General features: G+C 39.0%; 2 pseudogenes; one reads left to right on the top strand and one right to left on the bottom strand.

Annotated features, from left to right (window-relative positions):
• Positions 1-2,540: 2,540 nt before the first annotated feature.
• LOC127191840 (olfactory receptor 10A5-like) lies at positions 2,541-3,506 on the bottom strand (annotated as a pseudogene).
• A 1,948-nt stretch (positions 3,507-5,454) lies between these two features.
• Positions 5,455-5,991, top strand: LOC127191841 (tubulin-specific chaperone A-like; annotated as a pseudogene).
• Positions 5,992-6,262: the final 271 nt, after the last annotated feature.

The raw sequence follows: 6,262 nt of genomic DNA, 5'->3' as shown, positions 1-6,262 counted from the left end.
GTGCCTATACCTAAGGCTCCATCCATAGCTATAGACCAAGCCTTGATTGATTTGATTTTGATTTCTGGCAGATGGCATTGTCTTCCATGATTGTCTGCAGGATGTTTCATTAGATTATCACATCCGTCTGCTTCAACGTCAAATGAACTAGTGAAAATATCGTTGGAAGTTTCATTCTCCCTGTTGTTGTGCATGTTAAACATCTATGGTGGCAATGTTTAGCTTTACTCATCTGGTAGTGAGTATGTGTATCCAAGTACCAACTGTTATTTATGGCAACACTCTGGATTTGAAGTTCTATGCCTTTCATCTGACTCTAACTTTATCCATATCCTCCTAGTGTTTTAATGTGGTTCTGTGGAATATAAGGCTTTCGATATATCTAAACAGAAACATCTGCAAAGTTTTAGTTTTTAAAGAGCCATAGGTACTTCAGGAGGAAACAAATTTGTTAAAAAAAATACACACAACTACTTTTAAAATTGAAACTATCGTTACACTTGGAATGTAAGCACACACCAAAAAAAATAGCATAAACACTGTAAAAGAAATCATAGTGGGTCCTTGAAAGACTGGATGAACTTGAAAAAACTAATGGTGTCATACTTTCGTGAAAAATGTAATAAAAAGATATTAACTTGTGTTAATTATCTGAAGTGTTTATTCAGAGGTTCAAATGAAATGTGTGCATTTTTGATCTCATACTTATCTATTTTTCTCATTCTTCTAGCTTTATTTTATTGAAATTAAAAATTCATTGAGTTTACTTTCCATACAAATTAATCAACACTTATTATTCATAATAAATATTATTGATGAAATCTCAATAAACCAGCATACTCAAAAATTTCTGGTGGAAGTTTAAATTGAATTAAATTGGATTCAATATCTGGTGGAAATTCAATTTCTATCTGTTAGACTTACCACTATAAATGTTAAAGGACATATGGAAAAAGCTTGTTATGACAGCATGATTTGTAACAATAAATGATTAAATAAGAGAATGACACATCTATAAAGTAAACTGCCAGGAGGCCATAAAAGGAATCTTAGAATTAAAGAAGATCTGTGGGTATCAGCTAGTCTATAATTCATGCTTTGGCAAAAGCAGCACATGGCTGACACTTATGATACAACTTTAACAAAGTGTAAGGACTGACATGTGAGCCAGGGAGCTTAAAGAACCTCAGAAAATTCTTCCTGGGAAGAGCTCAGTGGGAAGGAGACGGCCAGTGATGTTATGCAGGTGTGTTCATGAGGGTTATGGAACGACTGTTCTGTGCTGCATCCTAGTTATCTTAGAGAACATACATTGCCTGAAGGGCACGAACAGTGAACCATGTCAAAGAAACTAGTGACAGTAGGGGAGGAATCAGGTCTCGATTCTTTTTAATATATAAAGAGTCAGGATTACAAAAAGGAAGAGGAAATGACTATGATTCAGGATGAGGTTTTTTCCTCTTTTTCTGCATATGATCCCATGTTAAAATTACTAGCATTTTATAGTGTTCAAAGCGTGTGTTTGTTACACAGGAGTAAAATAATCTTGAAATCCTTGTTACTGGGCCGTTGAAATGCCAACAGAATCAGTAAGTGAAGGAATATAAAGGCTTTGAAGATGCTGCTGTCCCCTGGAGCCATTAGCTTTGATCAAGCCCAGTGTTCTTTGATATTATGGTTGAAGTTGAACCCCTGGCCTGCATCTCCTTTGAGACGTTTGTAAACAAAGTTACAGCACAAAAGTTTCATACTCTGAGCACGGTAGAGGAAGGACTTGGTTATAAAGGTTCTGCGTCTCGCATAATCGTTTGAAGACTCACGTGCCAGTGTGGTGATTTCGCATGCTGTGATAGCACTGCCAGCAAGTCCACTCACAAAAGGAAAATTTTTAAAAATGAGAACTTCATCCTGAAGCATAAAGACCCTGGTATTTTTGGCCATGCAAATTCTGGACCAAACACAAATAGTTCCAAACTTCATCTGCCTTGCCAAGATGGAGAGGTTAGATGGCAAACATGTGTTCAACCAGAAAGGGAAAAGCATGGGCATTATGGAATCATGAAGCTCTTGGAGTACAGGAATGGCAAGCCTACGAAGACGGTCACCATGGGCAGCAGTAATACCTCTAACCTGTGGGCATCTTAACCACCACGCCATCCCTTTTAATCTCAGGAGATTCCCATCTCGTCTCAATATGTAATACTTACAGTTCATCTCACTTTGGTTCTCTGGCTTACATTTGTCCCTTATTCACCTCAAGTCTAGGTGATTTCAGACTTAACTTTATGACTATGAATAGAAACTAAGTAAGAAAAGTAAAAATGCACTTTTGTGAGTGTATAATTTGCAAATAAAATAAATTTCATATAGATGGCAATAATAGGTCTAAACTACATTTGTGGGATTCCCCTCCTTTAATTGAGATTTCCAGAAGCCATATTGGCAACAGGAATTCATCAAAGTCAGATGAATAAGAGGTGGACACGAGTCACAAATCTATGCTCCCCATTCAACAAATATTAGTCTTACCATTTAAATATCTATATGATATATTTTCTGAGGTCCACAATCTTGTGGAAAGTCCTGCTCAGGGCATTCTTCACCTCATTATTTCTCAGGCTGTAGATGATGGGGTTCAGCATGGGGAGTCACAACAGTGTAGGACAGTGATAACAATTTCTTGCTTTCAGGGGAATTATTTGATTTAGGGCCTAAAGTAAGTGAGGCTTAAAGACACATAGAAAAGAGAGACGACAAGAAGATGTGAGGAGCAGGTAGAGAAGGCTTTGTGCTTCCCTTTAGCTGATGGAATCCTGAGGATGGAAGCAGCAACACGAGTGTAGGAACAGAGGATCAGCAGGCAGGGTGTCATGACAACCAGGATGGTCCCAACAATGGCATAGACCTCAAACCGTGCTGTGTCTGCACACACCAGCCTCAGCATGGGTGGGCTGTCACAGAAGAAGTGGTTCACTTTGTTGGTGGCACAGAATGGAAAGCTGAAAAGCCATGCGGTCTGTACAGTGGCCACAGGGAATCCTGGAAACCAGGAGGCAGCAGCCAGTTTGACACGTGTCTCTTGGTTCATGATGACTGGGTAATGCAAGGGGCTGCAGATAGCTACATAGCGGTCATATGCCATGGTGGCCAGGAGGAAGCATTCTGCCACTCCAAAAGAAAAAGAAGAAATACATCTGAGTGGCACAGCCAAGGAAAGAGATGCTTGTGTCCTGGGCAATCAGGGTCCCCAACATTTTGGGAACAATGACCATGTTGAAGCCGAGCTCTATGAAGGACAAGTTCCTGAGGAAGAAATACATGGGGCTTTGCAGCATGGGGTCAGACAAAGTGACCAGGATGATGAGGCTGTTTCCCAGCAGGGTGACCAGGTAGATGGCTAGAAATGCCAGGAAGAGCAAGGCCTGTATTCCATAAGGCAGGGAGGAGAAGCTCACGAGGACAAACTCAGTTACTCTTGTCCAGTTTCCTGCAGCCATGGGCATGAGCACAAATCTCCAGTGTGCTCACGAAGATGGATTCTTGAGCACACAATTCAGAATGTCTATTTTTCCCCTCCAGATTCTGATTGGTTTCAGGGAAAGAATCAAAGCCATGACCCTTCAGAAGAGGACGAATTTTGAGTGCTTAATCTGAGACATGCCAGAGTGAGCCTGTGAAGTTGATTTTTCCAGTTTGCACATTAACGCTCAGAAAGGACAGTCTGGAGAAGGGACATTGAAGTATACATCTTGGGCTAAAGTGGTCCTGAATACACTCAAAACTTTGAGAAATATATCTGATGTTCATAATTAAAAACAGAACACAACATAGAGTTTATCAAAGCTCTAAAATAGAATTTCAACAATAGTTAGGCCAACTAATGATTTTTCTAATTTTCACGAGTCCTGAGTTTGAGAGGTGATGGGCTACCAACTATTGAAAACAGTTTATGTGCCATCTCCCTCTGAAATTTCTATTTTTTGTATGATTACACTGACCTCAGAGTAACGGTGGAAAATCAAGGAAAGGACATTTTTTTTTTCCTGAGAGAGGGTCTCATTGTATAACCCTGGTTGGCCTTAAACCAATGATTCTCCTGACTCTGCCTCCACCTCCTTAGTGCTGGGAGTAAAGGTGTCTGTTGCCATTTCTGTCTTGTAATAGATTTTTAATATAAAACATTTTTTGAATGGCAAATCCATTCTGATTTTTAGTCAATTCTATTTTACAGAATTATTCTACTATATCTGAGGACTTCTTCCTTCATGCTTCAGAGAATTAATGGCATTGCTGAAAAAAATTGCAAAAAGGATAGTGGAAAAGACAAAGGGAACACATATCACTAAAACCAGCATATTCAGGATGTTCCTTAGACCTAATTGGATTCTAGCTGTATTATTTGGTTCTAATTTTGTTGATTACCAATAAGCTATTCTCTTAGAATTGTTGTTGCAAACTAACATATTGAATTCTAAGAAAGAATGATGAGATAATGTTGGAAAATGAAAGCTACTGAACTAGACATTTTGTGGGAATGACCATTAAAAAAATAAAAATAAAACATTATGAGCAGTGAAAGAGAGAAACTTAACTTTTGTGTGTAGTTGGTCATGTCTGTAATCCCAGCATTTGGGAGGTTGAGGCAAGTGATGGCTGTGAGTTCCAGGCTAGCCTGTACTAGAGAAAAGCCTTGTCTAAAAAAATAAAACAAAATAAACAAAAATACCCCAATCAACCAGCCAACATTTATATAGTAAAAAGCAAAAACAATGTGATTGTTGTTGGATATTTTACACTCCTAGATTTTTATTCCATGCTAATGAGTTTGGACTTTAATTTGCAACTGAAGAAACCACCTGAATATTGGGGAAGTGGGATGACATGCTCATTCCATCCATGAAGAAAGCTCACTGTGACTACTGAGAGAGCAGGTGGTAGAGTGTGAGCGAAGGAGTGCCCAGAAGCAAGGATACAGGTTGTATGCTCTCCTTTCTCATTGCATCCACTCTTAACCAGTTCTGAAACAGGAGAAAATCCCAATGAGGAAAGCTTATTGTATTATTGATGAATCATGTTACTATCAAGGCTACCTTTAAAATCCAAAAGCATCTACCAACGGACAGAGGATTGTTATCACAGAACAATTATGGCCAAACTGATCAAAGATTTTCCTCAAGCAGGGACTGTCTGAGTTTTCCCAATAGTCTTACGAAAACATGAAAGGGCCAACAATGCAGTGGACACTCTCAAGTGGAACCCTTCTTACTGTCGCTGAAGGGAAAAGCCAGCTCTGTCACTCAAATTATGGATTTAAAAAAAAAAATCACAAAGTGACTCTTCTATAATGAACTGATGTGCACTTTATTTTACTTGAATCTAGAGCGGATTAAGGAAAATTCTATTAGAGAGCCTGATTAGAAAAATAACTAAACAGCTTGCCACACTTTAGTGATCATGGCTGATCCTGTGTAAGGCAGATCAAAATCAAGACTAGTGGAGTTAAGTTATTGGTCAAGAAAGGTGGTATATGAAAAAGAAACAAAGTGGCAAGAAGAAAGGTTTGAAAAGATGTAGGCTGAAGATGGTGGAAAATACGCCATTAAGCGGCTGGCCCTGGTACTTCAAGGGTTCTGCATGATGATTTCAGATTGCCAGTGCTGCTAGACCTGCACGTAGCGATCTTCAACAGATATTAGTAAGCGAAGAAGACTTGGCAGAGGTGGAGCAGTGTAAAGAAGCGTGTGTCGGGGAGGCCTGGCGGCACTCAGAGGAAGAAGAGACTTGATACCCTGTGAGCATATACAGGGGGAGGAGGTCCCCCTCAGTCACAGTCATAGGGGAGGGGAGTAAGGGGAAAATGAGGGGAGGGATGGATGGGAGGATACAAGGGATGGGATAACAATCGAAATGTAATATGAATAAATTAATACAATATATTTTTTAAAAAAAGAAGTGTGTGTCATACTGGATTCAGTGAAACTAGAAGCCTGAAAATTTTCTGTACAGGATGTTTTGCTTTGTTTTGTTTCATCACATCCTGGTCTCTGTCCTACAATTCATTATTTTTTGCCAGTGCTGTGTTTAGCCATGACAATGTACTTCTTTTTGTCCAGTTGTACTTATTTTTCTTTGCATAACTTCATGTGTCAAATAGGTGAGTTCATCTAATAAAAATAACTGGACAATGCAAAATAAGTAAAAATACCCTTTATAAATGACAATTTAGGGGGAAAAAAAGAAAGAAAATTGCTTACCATCATCC

The sequence above is a fragment of the Acomys russatus genome, chromosome 7 (assembly GCF_903995435.1).
Source record: "Acomys russatus chromosome 7, mAcoRus1.1, whole genome shotgun sequence".
Taxonomy (NCBI): domain Eukaryota; kingdom Metazoa; phylum Chordata; class Mammalia; order Rodentia; family Muridae; genus Acomys; species Acomys russatus.
Note: the sequence above shows the minus strand (reverse complement) of the source record. Positions and strands in the feature narration are given on the sequence as shown.